Source organism: Anolis sagrei, chromosome 3 (genome assembly GCF_037176765.1).
Source record: "Anolis sagrei isolate rAnoSag1 chromosome 3, rAnoSag1.mat, whole genome shotgun sequence".
NCBI lineage: Eukaryota > Metazoa > Chordata > Lepidosauria > Squamata > Dactyloidae > Anolis > Anolis sagrei.
Window position 1 is genome coordinate 31,133,202 of NC_090023.1, and position 17,373 is coordinate 31,150,574.

The 17,373-nt window shown below is 40.8% G+C and overlaps 1 protein-coding gene across 2 annotated transcripts in view; it reads right to left on the reverse strand.

Moving 5' to 3' along the window:
• The window catches only part of LNX2 (ligand of numb-protein X 2), a 101,236-nt gene that overhangs the window by 43,801 nt on the left and 40,062 nt on the right, over nt 1-17,373 (reverse strand). Inside the window, exon 1 of one of the 2 annotated variants that reach the window (XM_060770892.2) lies at nt 11,131-11,389. The exons of the other annotated variant lie outside the window; for it this stretch is intronic. The gene's annotated coding sequence lies outside the window, so the exon portion shown is untranslated. Of the gene's footprint in view, nt 1-11,130; nt 11,390-17,373 lie in introns of those variants that run through there. 2 annotated transcript variants of the gene reach the window in all.

Here is a 17,373-nt window from a genome sequence, read left to right on the forward strand (position 1 = left end):
AACTATTGAAATAACCTTTTTTCATATGCAAGCTTCCATAAAAATTATGCCCATGAAGTGCTCTAAGGACTGGGCTTCTTAAAGCTTATTCCATTCATGACCCTTTTCCACCCTAATTTTCTTTTGCAACCCCTTTCCACCCAAAATGTTTTTACATGATTCCAGGTATACAGGTATATATAATAGGTATATATAATAAACAAACATTTACTGATAATAAATCTGCATTTGCCATACTTGTTAAATAGGCTCATTTTCCTTTTGGTGGAGTACAGATGAAGCATTTTCTTAAGAGTCCACTGTAAACACTGCACACAGATTTGTGTAAATCAGTGCTTGCTTATCAAACTCTGCTCCTCCAGGTGTTTTGAACTCCCAGAAATCCCAGCCAGTTTACCAATTGTTAGGAATTGTGGGAGCTGTAGTCCAAAACATCTGGGGGAACACAGTTTGAGAAACTCTCATGTAAACTGATGGAATTCAGAAACCTTACACTGTGGTCCAATGTTTCAGGACCCCAACATTGAGCTAAGGGAAACCCATTTAGGTCATGGCCACAGTGTAAGAAGCAATGCTCTAGAACAGTACTCTGCAACCTGGCGAGCTTTAGATATGTTGACTATAATTCCCATCATCATCATCATCTTTGTATTTTTGAAGGCTTTCATGGCTGGAATCACTGGGTTGTTGTGAGTTTTCCAGGCTGTTCCAGAAGCATTCTCTTCTGACGTTTCACCTGTATCTATGGCAGGCATCCTCAGAGGTTGTGAGGTCTCCATAGATGCAGATGAAATGTCAGGAGAGAATGTTTCTGGAACATGGCCATATAGCCCGAAAAACTCACAACAACCCATAATAAACTTTATTTATACCCTGCCACCATCTCCCCAAAGGGACGCGGGGCAGCTCACAAAAGCACTCCACACAAACATACACAAACATAAAATTATAAGAACAACCACAGCAAATGCACATAACATATGGACATTTCATTTTTCTGATTATGAAAAATAGGAGCTCGAGTCTAACATATGTGGAGAATACTGGATTAGGAAAGACTGTTCTTGAATGTTTACATTGAAAGAGGTTCAAATTCTAACATGAAAAGTAATCTGCAAAGTCAAACACAGGGAATAATCTTAGTCCTCATCTATTCAATGACGTTAATAGGATTCACATCAATGTTTATTAACAAGCCCTATTCATTTCAATCGGTAAACTCTCATTAAAACACTCTAGAATCAATACAGTTTGATTCCATTTTAACTGCTGTGATGCAATGCTTTAGAATCCTGGGAGTTGTAGTTTGGCAAGGTACCAACTATCTTTGGCAGAAAGGCTAAAGACCTTATAAAACGGCAACTCCTATGATTCCATAGCATTGAGACTTAGCAGTTAAAATTGTATCAACCTGCATTAATTCAACAGTGTAGAATAGCCTTCAATTCAGTTCAGAACCATTTTTTAAATTGGCCACAAAGTAAAATTATGATGAACAAAATAGGAATTAATCATTTATGTGATCTAAATCATGCTGGCAGAATTTCTTCTGCCTGTTACTTTTTTCCAGAACAATGAAGCATTGCGCAAGATAGTAAGAACAGTCACAAAGCATCATGACCTCTTGACTGGAAACTACAGGGCTGTTAGTTACACAAAATCTAAAGCTCCCTCTGTGCTAAGGATTGTTGGATCTGCAAATGGAATCTGCAAATGCAACTCACAGTCCATGTCAGCAGCATGGTCCACTGGGCAGTTAATGAGCAAAAGCCAATTTGCGGAACATTTTGATCTGGCCAGACTGGAAAGAAAGTGATAGAGGCAGAAAAAATAGTCATAGGCCACATGGGGAGCAAAAGTGGGGAGCATCACCTTCCTTGAACATCCAGTGTTCTTAAAGTTGTTGCACCTGATTGCCACACTTTTCCTTTACCTTCACACCACTGTCTTATTCACTCTGATAGCAAGGATGGGAAATCTGGAACTGTTGTAGATCAGTCACCAGGGACTGATACTTTAACTGATGACTTAGAGGGGATTATGAACTTTCCTGTGGCACAAAATGATGGGCCCTCGAGTCTGGGAAATGATGGTTCTCTCTGTGAGAAAACCAGCTCAGAAAGTGCAAGGCCTCAAGGGCATTCAGGGAGTCAGAAGTGGCAACAGCAGATAAGGAATCGAGTGAAGAGCTGGGTGATATGGCGGGTTCCCATGAGAACCCACCTGCAGCTACGGAGATTAACAAAAGTCTTTGTTTACAAATCAGGGCAGAAAACAGATTGCACCATTCAAAGAGATTACGTGGGAAAGTTGTGAAAGAAATTCATGGGGAATTGAATGATTTCAAGTTGTTTTCCTTAAGGTAAAGGTAGGTAAAGGTTTTCCCCTGACATGAAGTCCAGTCGTGTCCAACTCTGGGGTGTGGTGATCATCTCCATTTCTAAGTCGAAGAGCTGGCGTTGTCCGTAGACACCTCCAAGGTCATGTGGCTGACATGACTGCATGGAGTGCCATTACCTATTGATCTACTCACATTTGCATGTTTTCAAACTGCTAGGTTGGCAGAAGCTGGGGCTGACAGTGGGAGCTCACACCACTCCCCGGATTCGAACCTGTGACTTTTCGGTCAACAAGCTCAGCAGCTCAGCGCTTTAACCCATATCCATATATATATATATATATATATATATATATATATATATTCACACACACATACATACACACACACAATAAACCGTTTGCTTATATTCCTGGACTCTTGTGTGGTGTGGGAATTCACAGGGAATTGAATGATTTCCAGTTGTTTACTTTAAGGTCAGTTCAGGCAATTGATGCTAAACCTGAGTTCTCTTGTTTCTGGTTCAAGTCAAGCTTTGATTTTAGATTTAATTAATCCTAGAAGTTTTCTATGTTCCTGATCATATACTCCTGTTTAAATCTTACTAGTTGTATCTTCCTGATTGTGGACTTATGCTGTATCTGTGGTTCCTGGATATTCCTGGACTTTGCCACCTCTGGGACTTTATGAGATATTTGGATTATTGTTTGGTTCTCACCTTTGCTAACAATAAATTGTTTGCTTATATTCCTGGACTCTTCTGCAGTGCGGTGGTCATGGGGTTTTCCAAGCCTCGAGTGCAACAGAAACTTCCAGATATCACTGGACTGCAATCTCCACCAGCCCTTTGGAAATTGCCCAGAGAACAACAACTGAATAAGTGAGAAAAATAAAGACTCTTGAGATAAAATGTTGATGGTATGATGTAAAACAAAACCAACACAGGGTTATGTTGGCAAGATTTGTTTAAAGGGGGTTTGCTATTGCCTTCCTTTGAGGCTGTGAGACTGTGACTTGCCGGCCAAGCAGGGATTTGAACCCTGATCTCCCAAATCTGAGTCCGACACTCATACCACTACACCACACTTACTCTCCACTGTAATTTGCATCATGGCCTAAATCCACCATGGAAGCAATGCAATGTATATAAACGTTGACTTACTATTCCACAGTCGATTCAATGGTCCTGCTTTACTTGAACTAGAAATTGGATCTTGGCCTATGAATGGACGGTCAAATCGTGAAAGCATGTTGTGTTGTTGTTTATTAGTTCAGTCGCTTCCGACTCTTCGTGACCTCATGGACCAGCCCATGCCAGGGCTCCCTGTTGGCCATGGCCAGACCAAGCTCCTTCAAAGTCAAGCCAGTCACTTCAAGGATACTATCCATCCATCTTGCCCTTGGTAGGCCCCTCTTCCTTTTTCCTTCCATTTCCCCAGCATCATTATCTTCTTCAAGGTTTCCTGTCTTCTCATTATGTGGCCAAAGTACTTCAACTTTGCCTCTAATATTTTTCCCTCCATTGAACAGTTGGGCTTTATTCCTGGAGCATGGACTGGTTGGATCTTCTTGTGGCCCAAGGCACTCTCAGAATTTTTCTCCAACACCACAGTTCAAAAGTGTCTATCTTCCTTTGCTCAGCCTTCCTTATGGTCCAGCTCTCACATCCATAGGTTGTTACAGGGAATGCCATTGTTTTAACTATGCGGATCTTCGTTGCCAGTGTGAAATTAATTGAAAGTTATATATTCCATACAAAGAACAAATGAAATACAGTATGGAAACAGTAATAGAGTGGAGTTGGGAAATTTGATGTGTGTGTGTGTGTGTGTTTAAGGTATCTTATTAGATTGAAAACTCATAGGAGAAAAAAGCTTCCATGAACTACAAAGCTGAGCAATGTAGTTATGCAATGTGAAAAGGAAGAGCATCAGTGTTAAAGCTTGCACTGTTGGGATTATATTGACTGAAAACAAATGCACTATCTTAAATTCAAACAGGTCCACTGATGCAAAAGGAATATACGAACAAAGAACACGTGATGCTCTTTAATGTTCTTTTAAACAGAAACCATGTTTGAAAAGATTAGCAAAGCCTTTATGCAACTGCACTATCAATATTAGAGACAGAATTTTAAACATAGCCTGCAGATAGGCGTCTCAAAGGCAAATGGCCATTAGATGATTATGTAACTCATGTCTCTTTCTGGGGAGAAAACGAATGTACAAATTAAGATAATGCTGCATTTGTCAAGTCAATAGGTAGGCATGATACATTCCCTTATTTCAACTGTCATAATTCCATATCCATGAAATGCATTAAAGGTTTCTAAGAAAGCATTTGTCAGATCAAAGAGGAGCCCCCCCCCCCAAACTTCTCATTTCTAGTCTTATGTAATGTCTTTCCCACTCTTAATAAGCTTTCAGGCTCCCCACCCCACCCCATTTTATTCATAGGCTCTTTACAAATAAAACAAAACACTGGTTTAAATAAATGTCGATAGAATAAAATGAAAGCATGGTAATCTAAGCCTGTCTCATCATGGGATGTGCTGCTACCATTTCCTATTGAATTTCAGAATGGCTGTAACTGCCTGGGAGAGCTCAGAGCTTAAAAGTCCCCCCCCCCTTTTTTTTTTCTTTTGGTTTGTAGCTCACCAAATCTGCAAGACAGTATATGCTAACTAGGGAATTCAGGTGTAGTCCAAAAAAAGAAAAAGAAAAACTCTTTCATGCTGTGATAGTACGCATGCTTGGAATGCAGAAGGACCCAGATTCAACCACTTGAATTTCTAGGCAAGACTATTCAGTTCTAAAGAGCCATCAGCAGTCAGTGTAGATCAGCGGTGTCAAACCCGTTTTCATCGAGGCCACATCAGTCTTCAAATGGCCATGAATCCATGGATGGGGAATCCATGCATATAAAGAGACAACTATATATATATTACATAATCCTCTTTAGTTTTTATCCATTTGTGTTCCCAGATGTTATTGAACAGCAACTCCCATTACTTCTGATTATCTGCCATACTGACTTGAGGATAATGGGAATTGCAAACCAACAGCACTTGTGGCTCTGTGGTTGGGAAAGGTTAAATGATATTTTAAAGTCAGACATCATATTCACAAGGCTTGTATCTAAATTCAAACCCCATTATCCTGACGAAACAGAAGAAACTACAGTAAACATGGACAAACTTTCTAACTTGGGGGCTTCATGATGGGCTGGAGTGGGGTGAGTGGGCTGGGAGGGAGGGGGTTCTCCTCAAGTCCCCTTCCTGCCCTTTCCTCCCCTTTCTCTTCTCTTTCGGAGACAGAAAATCAAGGAAAGTTGGGAAACGTTTGGATCCCAAAAGAGGTTAGCCTTGATCAGGATGTGATAGTGGACGGGAGAGAAAACGTATATCCATTAGACCCCATATTGCCTACTCCTGATATAGAATCCTTGAATCCTAGAGCTGGAAGAGACACCCAAGGGCCATCCAGTCCAACCCCCTGCCATGCAAGGAGGCACAAACAAAACACTCCTGATATACAGGGTTCCCCCACTTATCATGGGGGTTATGTTCCAGGACCACACGTGATAAGTGAAAAACCGCAAATTAGGGACGCCCCCTCCCCTTCCCTCCTCACCCTCTTTACCTTCCTCTTCCTTGTTGCTGCCTGGTCCTCTTGCCACTGCTTGGGCCCTGCGACTGAGGAGGTGGCGGAGGTGTTGTGGGGCCCAAGCAGCAGCAAGAAGCCCAGGCGGTGACGAGGAGGAAGAAAAATGTCCTCTTGCCGCCACTTGGGCCCCGCGATTGAGGAGGTGGCAAGGCGGTGCGGCCCTTTGTCCCTCCTTGCTACAGTGTTCTCTTGCTACATACACACACACACACACATACATATACACACTGAAATAGCGAGTCCACGGTAAGTGAACAGCGAAGTAGTGAGGGAATACTGTACAGCCTCTGCGGAAAAACCTCCAGAGAAGGAGACTCCTCCACACTCCAAGGCAGCCTATGCCACTCTCCAACAGCTCTTGCTTTCAGGAAGTTCTTCCTAATATTTTCAGTCGAATCTCTTTCCCTGCCATTTGAAACCATTGCTCCCTTGTGCCCTGGTCTCCAGAGCAGCAGAAAGACAGTTTTCCTTCCTGTCCTCAATGGGACACCCTTTTAAATCTTGAAACATGGTTTTCATGATCCCTCTCAACCATATCTTCTCCCAGCTAAACATCCCCCAGGAGAAAAGGAGGAAGGAAAAAGAGAAGGGAGGAAGGAAGGGAATGATGGAAAGGAAAGAAAGAAGTGAAGGGTGGAATGGAGAGAGGGAAGTGAGAGAGAGAAGAGAGAAGGAAGGAAAGGCAAAAGGAAAGGATGGAAGGAAGGAGAAAGAGAGAGCGAGGAAGAAAAGATGGAAGGAAGGACAAAATGTGGAAGGGAGGGAAAGGGGAGGGAGAAAGATGGATGTTAGGAAGGGATGGAGGAAAGAAAGAAGGAAGGATAGGATGGTGAGAGAGAGAAGGCCCTGAGAAAAGAGTCCAGGGGGCCACATCCAGCCCCTGGGCCTGGGTTTGCCCATACCTGAACTACAGTCTTTCAAGTATTAATTCCCATCAGCTCTAGTCATTATGCCTAATGTTATGGAGTTGTTATTCCAGCATTTGGAGGTTCACATATAATGACACGGTGGGCCAGATTCAGCCCATGGTCTTTGGGTTTGACACATGTGGTATAGATGATAAGCAGGCATCATTCACAAGGAAAAGAAGCCTGGACTAGACATCTACCAAACCTGGAGGGGAACATCACTGACAATTCAGTTGCTATCAAGGTTCCCTTTATCATGATTATTGCCCAAATTATATGGCAACTGCAGCTCTTAGCTATGTTGGAGGACTATCCCAAAACGTCCTCCAAAACTGTAGCGTCCTACTAGCCTGCGTGATAGAGGGTCTCCATACTGTTGAAGACTCCATTTTTGACCACCATGTAGACCAGGCATAGGCAAACTTTGGCCCTCCAGGTGTTTTGGACTTCCCACAATGTGTCATACATTGTCGGCATCGAATTGCTGCCGTTGTAAGTTGCACTGAGTCTCCCTTTGGGGGTTAAGATGGATAGGATAGAACTGTTGGAAATAAAATAAATAAATAAATTCCTAACATCCGGTAGCTTAAATGGCTGAGGGGGAAAGGCCTGAGGCTGTTAGGAATTGTGGGAGTTGAAGTCCAAAACACCTGGAGAACTGAAGTTTGCCCATGCCTGTTGAATACCATAATAAGATAGAAGCACCGTGGTTTTGCTTGATAAAAGACAGGTTCCTTTATTCTATTTCACAGCTGTTAAAACCCACATGGGAGAGAACTTTTGCATTTGCCCAACAGCAGAATCACTGTAATTTACAGGAACTCTCTTGGACGTAATGTACTCCGAGGCTAAAGTCTAGTACGAGAGAGGTCAAGTCAAACTAAGTGGAAACTTGTAACACTGAAAATGCAGCAGAGAGATTTTCCGTAACAGATGCTGATTCATATTCTACATTTACTTTTAAATCTTGCATGACATCATGGCACCAGATGTTAAATGCTTTTTTTGCTTCTATACATTAAACAAAGGATATGCTCTTTCAGAAACTGCTTGGGTGTGGGAGGAAAACCTCTAGCATAGCCTTCCCTAGTAATTCATCCAATCTCTAAAAACATGAGAGTCATGACACAACAATCGGATTAGACGCAAACATGAAATAATACCTGAAACCAGGGGCAATAACTGTTTGGCTCTCCAGATGTTACTCAAGTGCAGCTCCCAGCCTTTCTTACAACTAGGTTCTTGTGGGTTTTTTCGGGCTATAGAGCCATGTTCTAGAGGCATTTCTCCTGACGTTTCGCCTGCATCTATGGCAAGCATCCTCAGAACCTAGTACTTTCTTACAACTGTTTATATTGTCTAAAACTGCAGTCCAACCACATCTGGAGGGCTGCCCAAGTCCCACTTCTACTATAAACCAGATTCTACACATGCAGAATTGGGAGGGGGAACAGATGACAAACTATTACTGTTGTGCATTTGGGGTAAACCTTAACTCATTTCGTGTCCCGGCTTTCAGTGGGGGCCCCGATCCATTTTTTTGGGAGCCTCCCAAAATCAGGAAGGCAAATATATGTTTTTGCTCTAGGGTGCCAAAAGATCAATTTTTTATTGGCCCATTATTTGGGGGGAGGGGGGCGACACTTCTCAGGCTCCCCTTCCCATCATTTTAGGCATTTAAGCCTTTTCTACTCTAGAGGAGCTGCAGGCAGGTGTAAACTTTAAGGAGGCTTCTTATCTGCTGTTTCTACTCTAGAGGAGATGTGCTCAGCTGTCGGTACTGGGAGAGAAAGCGTGCACACTACATGTGCCTGCACGCCACACACACACTCTCTTTCCAAGGCAAGGAGGCAAGTTGTGTTTCTTACTCTAGAGGAAGCACTCAGCTGCATAAATCCTCATATCGTGTCATCTTTTTCAGTTGTTTCTCTTCAATCCTCTTGTCACCCGGGATGGCAGCATAGGCAATCCATACTTTGTTTTTTAACATGATTGTGAGGTCAGGAGTATTATGCTCTGTATTTCTGAATCCGGAAGTCCCAGAGTAGCTTGATATCATCATCATCATCATCATCATCATCATCATCATCATCATCATCATCATCATCTACACCCTGCTTTATCTCTCCAAAGGAAACTCAAAGCAGCTTAACATATAAAAGCATTCACATAACAATTTAAAATATTCAAATATTTATTTTATTATTTATTCACTGTATCTTTACCCCACTCTATCTCAACCCCAAAGGAGACACGGAATGATTTCCAAATTGGCAATAAAATATACAAACATTAAAACAGGATTAAGTGTAAACCGTATTTAAAAATTCCTAGTTAAAACCATTAAAACAAATCCAAAGTCAAAAGCCAGAGCACCCCCTGAATTGATCTTAAAAACCTTCATCTTTAAAACCCTATCTGAATAAAAGGATGTTATTCAGACAGGTATGTACAGGTATGTGTGATATGTACAGAATGTGTGCTACATACCACACAAACTGCCTTGAACCTCCAACACTTGTCTACTGCCTCCATGTGTGGAAGTGATACTACCTGAATATAAGGGTTGAATTAATACTCAGGGTCCTCCCAGACAGGCTCTGTATCATAGGATCTGATCCCAGGTTATCTGCTTTAAACTGGATTATATCAGTCTGCATTGCCAGATAATCTGGGATAAACAGTAAACCTGGAATCAGATCCTGGGATACAGGGCCTGTCTGGAATGGCCCCCAAGAATCATTCAGCTTCTGGTCATCAAATGGAGCAATCATCACCTTGCCTCAGAGATCAAAATGTCTTGGTCCAGCGGAGTAGTTTTTCAGCATATAGAAGCACCTGTGAAATCTGAATAGATAGGGATGTAGCTAAATAAGATGTCCAGAGCTTAAGAAAGTTCCTGATTGGGACTACAACTCCTTCAGCCAGCATGCCCAGTAGCCATATGGGTTGGGAGACTCGGGGAGCTGGAATCTATACAACAAACTTTCCCAAGTCCTGAAGATTCTCGGAGAACAAACTTTAAGAATTATATCTTCCAGGACCTCTCCCTGTTTTATGAGAAGCAGAACAAACAAAGCAAACAATATGTCCTGAAAAACATTTGTTTTACAACAACATAAAATAAGGATGTCTTTTTAGACAAAAAAGCTAGAAAGAATATTTGAGCCAGTTACAAGAAATGGTAGCAACCACCTTGCTGTCAGATATCTTCTCTTTCAAATTTGAAGGCCCATTATATTACGTAAAACGTTTCCCAGCAGAGCAAGAACCCAATATCAAAATACAAAACCAAGTGGAATGAACACAATAGTGAGGACTATTTAGAGAGGTTTTCTGTGTATCCCAATGAAGAACTGTCAATAGATAACTGCAGAACGATTACAGAATATGTATCCTAGGAGACTAGACTGAGCTTTCATAACTTAAAAGGCCGGGTACTTTGCCTTGCTTTGAGTGCTGAGTACATGCTACATAAATAATGGAAGGAAGGTTAACGAATAATATCTCATTTTGGGACACAATGTAAAGTGTGTATTGCTGTTTGCTTATGCTGCCAATTATTTATATCTATTCCCTTGATATCATTCATCTGTCACGTCCCCACTCTCCATGCATCTCAATTTGCAAGAGCATTAAAATTTCCTACTGTGACTTCATCTAAAAGCAAGGAAGGGTCTTGACAACAGCATCTTTATAACTGAGCTTCAGTGTTCCCTAAATAAACGTTTTCACCCAACAAAGAAGTTCTTAGTCACAATAGTAATATTGTAAAGTAATGTCCACTATTCACTGTTTTCCATGATACATAAAGCCAACAAATGCAATAAGCAGCTTTTAAGGATAGTTCATTTCAGGCTTCCAGATTTGTGCTGACTTGGTGTTTTAAATAGAACTGCATCTCCATTCCAAAACCATAGGACTTTGAGAGGAAGGTGCATATAAATGAGCCCCAAACATTCTTGCCTTTCGATAGAATTAATTCTAAAACAATTCTTTAAAAATATGAATGTACTTGATACCTGCTACAGAATATAAGGCAGATCATGGATTGGAAAAGCAAAACAGAAGTCCTTAAAATTCCTCTGCAGGAAAGGTAGGAAATCAGTACAAACAAGCTGTTAGAAAAGCTGCAAATATGAAAGATTGCCTCTCCCTCTCCTTTCACTCCCACACTCTCACACTTTGTCCCTGCTATTTAGAGAGAAGCGCAACATACCTGCACAGCATATAAAGGCATTGGATGAGTGGCATTGTTCTTCCCATTGAAAGAGACCACGTGATCCCACTGAACTTCAAGAGGAAAGGCTGCCAGCATGTCGATATAAGCAAAAAATACACCACCAGAATAATTAAAAGCACACCAGCCAGCCCCTTCTCTAACCACAGCAACCTATGGCAGCCTACGCTTTAAACACAGTAAATGGGTTCTCCGGCATAACAGCACATAAATGCAAGCTCAGCCTTGACAACCACAGTTCAGGACGTGTTGTAGCCGCGTCTGTCATAGTTAAAAGGATGCATAGCCGTGAGCATTCAAGCTACTTCCCCCTGGAGGGCATATTAAAGAAAACCAGACTTTAAGGCAGATCTCGGGCTTTGATTAGGCATACAAATGTTTCTTCAGGGGCACGGAGACAGCTCCATTCTGGAATTTGGAATTTTTAGGACTGGCTTTGTGCACAGTGTTTATTATTACCCAAAGCAGAGTCAATTACACATGATACGGCTTTCTAGTGTTCTGAACTGCACAGAGAGCCTCCACAAATAGAGAAAGCTCTCCTCTTCATACCATTATACTCCAGGTGAGAAGAGTAACAGAAATATATGAGAACAGGCTGGGATGGACACACTGCCCCTCACATATTTATTGTACTGAGTTTTTGTGAATCTGAATAAAGATGAAGCTTGGACCAAGAGTTTCAGGAAGTTTTTTGTTTTAACTACAATTCCCAGAAACCCAGGCCAGAGATTCTGGCAGCTGAAGCCAAAAGAAGTAAGATTCACAAATTCCGGTCTCCAGTCAAGCATGAAAGAACACAGGTGAAACCTGGAAAAGCGTTAAACCAAGACTTAGGGTGCATCTACACTGTAGAATTAACACATTTTGATGGCTACTTAACTGCCATGGCTCAATGTCCTGGAATCACAGGAATTATAGTTTTATAAGGTTTCCAGCCTTCTGCCCAAGGGTGCTAATGCCTCACCAAATTACAGCTCCCATGAATCTAAAGCATAAAGTGATGGCAGTTAAAGTTGTGTCAAATTGCATTAATTCTACATTGTAGATGCACCCTAAGACTGGATTTAATGTTTTTCCAGGTTTCACCTGTGTGTTTTTTCATGCATGACTGGAGATCAGAATTTAGCGAAGCCTCACCGGGCAATGACCCTTTATCTGAGGTTTTGGCTGAAAATCACAACACGGTGACATCACATGGAATCCTAAAATGTGCAGTTTATAGAGGAGCATTTATGGAATTTCCTTGACTATTTCAATATGTAACATCTTTATTCATAGAACCACAGAGTTAGAAGGGGCCTTATGGGCTCAATGCAGTGGTTCTCAACCTGTGGGTCCCCAGATATTTTGGCCTTCAACTCCCAGAAATCTTAACAGGTGGACTGGCTGGGATTTCTGGGAGCTGTAGGTCAAAACACCTGGGGACCCACAGGTTGAGAGCCACTGACCTAGAGCATATCCAGCAGGCAGCTATCCAGAGAAGAAGACCCCACTACCTCTCTAGGCCAGTGTTTCTCAAACTGTGCTCCTCCAGGTGTTTTGGACTTCAGCTTCCAGAAATTCCAGCAAGCTTACCAGCTGTTAGGAATTATGGGAGCTGAAGTCCAAAACCCCTGAAGGAGCACAGTTTGAGAAACTCTGCTCTAGGTAATTGGTTCTATTGCCAAACTGCTCTTACTGTCATGAATATCCTTCCAATGTTTAATTGAAACACACCACCCTCTAACTTAGGCCATTAGACCTAGTTCTGCCTCCTGAGGCAGGAGAGAACAAACCTTACTATTTTCTCTGTATCAGCCTACATAATCCCAATTCACCCCCCAAAAAATCCACAGAAAAATACAGATGTTCAGAAGAAAGAAACAGCTGCCATAACAGGAAATTAGGCTCTTGTCTACATATAATTTTTTAATGAACTCGTCCTTAGTGGATGTCACCCACTACTTTTGATTGACCCTAATCCCCCCCCCCCATTTCTACTGCCAAGCAAAGGTCTTTTTATTGAGACTGGCTCTTCAGTCTTAATTCATGTGCCAGATGGTCCTTTTAACATGGTATGCCATGCTGTCATCTTATTAAAGGAGAGTCTCATTTATCCAACCTTGGCTCATCCAATGTTCTGTATTATCCAACACAAACTGCCTCCCTCCTGGATCCACAGCTGTTTTAATACATTGCAATGTTTTGGTACTAAATTCGGAACACGGAACAGCTTAAATGGTGCAAATGGATAAGGAGTTGAACTGAAAGATACTGATTATAGTTTTTAATTAGTTTTATATTATTGTTATTATGTAATATTAAATGTTTTTAATTGATATGTATGTATGTACGTTGTGGCATCTAATTGTTGCCGATCTGTATGCCACCCTGAGTCACATTAAGGCTGAAAAGATCGGGATAAAAATGCTGTAAATAAATAAATAAATAAATAATTCACAAATATTTTATTTATTTATTTATTTACAGTATTTCTATACCGCCTTTCTCACCCCTAGGGGGTAATTACTACATAACATTATCGTGTATTGAACTGCTCTCTCTGTCGATTTGTTGTAAAACATGATGTTTTGGTGCTTAATTTGTAAAATTGTAACGTAATTTGACATTTAATAGGCTTTTCCCTAATCCCTCCTGATTATCCAACATTTTCGCTTATCCAACATTCTGCCAGCCTATTTAATGTTGGTTAAGCAAGACACTACTGTATATATAAGTTTAAACTCAGCTTTAATAAACCCAACTGATTTGTTTGAAAACCTGGTTATCCCAATGTGCCTTCAGTGATTGAATGTAAGATTCTCCCTGACCACACTTTGCATAAAATGTCCTTAGACGCACTTTATTTTATGGGTTGTGCAATGAAATCCTTCCTCATTCTTGGAGCCTCCTCCTTATAAGTTACATTGTCTTATCTCCCAGTGTTTTTTTTAAAAAAATATAATTTTATCCATGCATCTGGCCCTGCCTAGTGAAATTCCCTGTGTTTTTAATGTTTGATTTTATACTGTTGTGTTGTATATTATTTTGATTTTGCATTTTATATATTTTGCTCGTTTTATTGTGTTTTGTGTTATATTGCTTGTATTGTATCGATGGGCGTGGCCTCATGTAAGCTGCACTGAGTCCCCCTGGGGGAGATGGAGCGGGGTATAAATAAAGTTTATTATTATTATTATTATTATTAAATTGTTTTTCCACTTCTGTATGAATATCTGTTTTATCTGTACTTTGTTTCAATTTGCCATGAGCCTCTTTGAGCCCTGTGCTGGGAAAAGAGTGGGATTTTATTTATTAATTAAAGAGAAAAGGCTTCTCTGTGCAAAAAGGATACCTTTAAAAAAAGTTAAACCCAAACCATTGTTTTGTCATTATTCTTCCAGTGTAGCAAAAATTCCAACCTGCTATTTGCACGCTACTGCATTCCTGTAGAAAAACAACAGTTCAAAATATGTTGGGTTTAAATTAAAATAACAACCTGCTTCCTTTGTGTCCTTGAAAATTTCCTTTCTTTCTTTCCTTGTGATAGCTACCTTCCTGTTTGCTTTGCTGTTGTGACGATTGTAGCCATCAAGTCATGGTATTCCTTTCAAATTCTTTGCTTCAGCTGGGATCAAAGGGCTAAAGCCAATTGTAAGACTCAACTGGAATTAGACTTACTGATTCAATGGATCTTAAAATAAATATTGACTTCATATACCCACCAACTGTCCCTGTTTGGCAAGAAGCGTCCTGATTATTCCACTGCCATCCCACTTTTGAGCTGCTTTTAAAAAGCCCCAGCTTCTTTTATCTTCCCAATTTCCCCATTTGTATTCAGCTTACTTCAGTGTTTTAGATCAAAACCAAGACAAGCTTTTGACCTACATGATGACAGCAGCAAGACTAATGTATGCAAAACTATGGAAACAAGAAATCACTCCAAGCAGAACACTATGGGTTCTAAGATTATTAGATATAATGAATATGGACATATTGACATATCAAATCTCGTGTAATTCCCCAAATCCCAAAAAGAAAATGAACTGGACACCCCTGAAATGTTTTTTGAAAAATGAAAATCTTGAAACAATAATAGAAGAAGCTATTATATAAAACACATGGAATGACTGAATTCAAACTTTAAAAGGACTAGCACTATACAAATAATTCTCCTTTACCATTACCTTAGATAATAATTCTTCGAGGCGAAGATAGGAAATACCAAATTTCCATTCCACTTTGGCGCTATTTTAGCAAAAAAAAATCTTTTTCTTTTTTCTCATTTCTCTCTCCTCTTTTTTCTTAGAAATTAGCTTTAGTTCTTTATTTCTCACTTTATTTCCTACTTTTCTATACACATGAAATGTTCTCCCTCTTTTATTGTATCACTACAGATTTTTCTTCAAAATAAAAATTAGATATTTTTTAACAAGTTATAAGTTGCCCTTCTCCTTCCGTAGCTTTAAGGATGTCAAAGAGATTCCTATTTGTATCTGGCTCATGATCATGCATAAAATTTGAACAGGAGGTTTTGCCATTTCTGCTGAAAACTGGTGACATGCCAAGGCATTGATATAAAGTGGGCCCCTGTGGCTCCCTCCTGTAATAATATTCCAGGCAAAGACATCTGCTGCTGCCATGTAAATCAGAGCCTACTGATCTCTGACTCCCACCTGTCCTCCTCTATCAGAAATGCAGGCTGATCCCAGCTCCTTTTCACACTAAAGGCTCTCAGCTGCAGCACTACTGGGTAGGGTTTGTCTCAGACGTGAGCATTCCCACATTCCCAAGCAGGCATTCAATTCACATTCAGTTCAGTGTATCTTACTGGCAGACAAATGAGTATAACAGGAATAGGCGACATCCCCCTTTTAAAAAATGGAGCACAAACCATCTACTATCACTACAATTCTGAAACAGGTGGTGGAGCCTTGATTTGCCTTTTAAAAATCCATGTAGGCAGTTTGCATCTTGTTTAGGTTCTGATTAGCACTTCCAAAAGGCTTCCCAGCATGTTAATCTTATAAATAAAGCATGGCACCCTCATGCATTGATTTAGGAAGAATTGTGTGTGGCATTCAATGCCATGCCACTGAAAAGTCTGGCCTCTGATACGTTTGGAGGTATTGTACACACACACCCCAATCCCCAAATCCACAGAAGTGGCCAAAGTGTGGTATGCTAACATCGTTCCACTTTTGCTTGGGTTGGGGCCACAGGTCCCTCGTGAAAGTGAAAAAAAACAAATAAGAAACACTATTTTTAAAAACCTGACACAGCATTTCTTTAAGAATTTCTAGAGCCTCTAGTAAAACTCCATGATCAGCTTTTACTGGAAGCTGACTACAAAACCACACTGGAGGAACTAAAGATTCCTACCACCTTATCACATTGGGGCTTTTTGGCCATTTGAAGCACTTTGGGGACAGAGCCAGTTGAGTATGATCACTTGGCAAGTCCTGCTCCATTTACCCTCCAAGTGCTGAGGAAGCGTTGCAAGAGGGTTTTGGGTGGCTCCGATGGATCTACCTGCGTTTTTTTGCCCTTTCCTCCATCTGATGTGGATAGGGACAGGGTGCCAATGCATCTTGTCCTGTTCCCACTATGTGACAGTGGAAGGAGGGAGGGTGCACAGGGTGCCGCACGCAACTGCCAGCAAAATGGAACAGGGACTGTGTGAAGAGGTCCCTAAGAGACCTTTTATTTTATTTTATTTTATTTTATTTACTGTATTTATATACTGCCTTTCTCACTCTTGGGGGTGGGTGGGGACGGGACTCAAGGTGGTTTACAACATACTAATGGCAAAAATTCAATGCCAAGATATAGTAAAACAAAGAAATCATAATAACTAATTACGACATATAACTCTGACTTAAAATCATTAAACATAAGACACAAACAAAATTTAAACATTCAGATATAGCACTAAAATCATCCTAGTACAAATATTAAAATCACATGATCCAAAAACCGAACACCATAGCCATTTTGATTGTCATTGCACATTCCTTAATTATTCTTTGTACTGCGTTATTTTACTAGCCAAGGACTTGGCCTACAACCACGTCTTTCTTGTCTTTCTAAAGGTCAGGGGGGAGGGCGCTGATCTAATCTCGCTGGAGAGGGAGTTCCAGAGCTGAGGAGCCACGACTGAGAAGTCTCTGTCACTCGTCCCTACCAACGGCACTTGCAACAAAGGCAAGACTGAGAGCAGAGCCTCCCCAGAAGATCTTA